The sequence below is a fragment of the Sphaerodactylus townsendi genome, linkage group LG04 (assembly GCF_021028975.2).
Source record: "Sphaerodactylus townsendi isolate TG3544 linkage group LG04, MPM_Stown_v2.3, whole genome shotgun sequence".
Classification (NCBI taxonomy): Eukaryota; Metazoa; Chordata; class Lepidosauria; order Squamata; family Sphaerodactylidae; genus Sphaerodactylus; species Sphaerodactylus townsendi.
Genome location: NC_059428.1, coordinates 3,866,234 through 3,866,437, shown reverse-complemented (window position 1 = coordinate 3,866,437; position 204 = coordinate 3,866,234).

Here is a 204-nt window from a genome sequence, read left to right as displayed (position 1 = left end):
CACTCTGCTACTCGCAGTGGCCCACCAGGTGCCTTTGGGAGCTCACGTGCAGGAGGTGAAAGCAATGGCCTTCTGCGGCTGTTGCTCCCGATCACCTGGTCTGTTAAGGCCTTTGCAATCTCAGATCAAAGAGGATCAAGATTGGTATCCATAAATCGAGCAGAACTTCTCCAAAAGCAGCTCCCCAGAACAGCTCCACAAGAA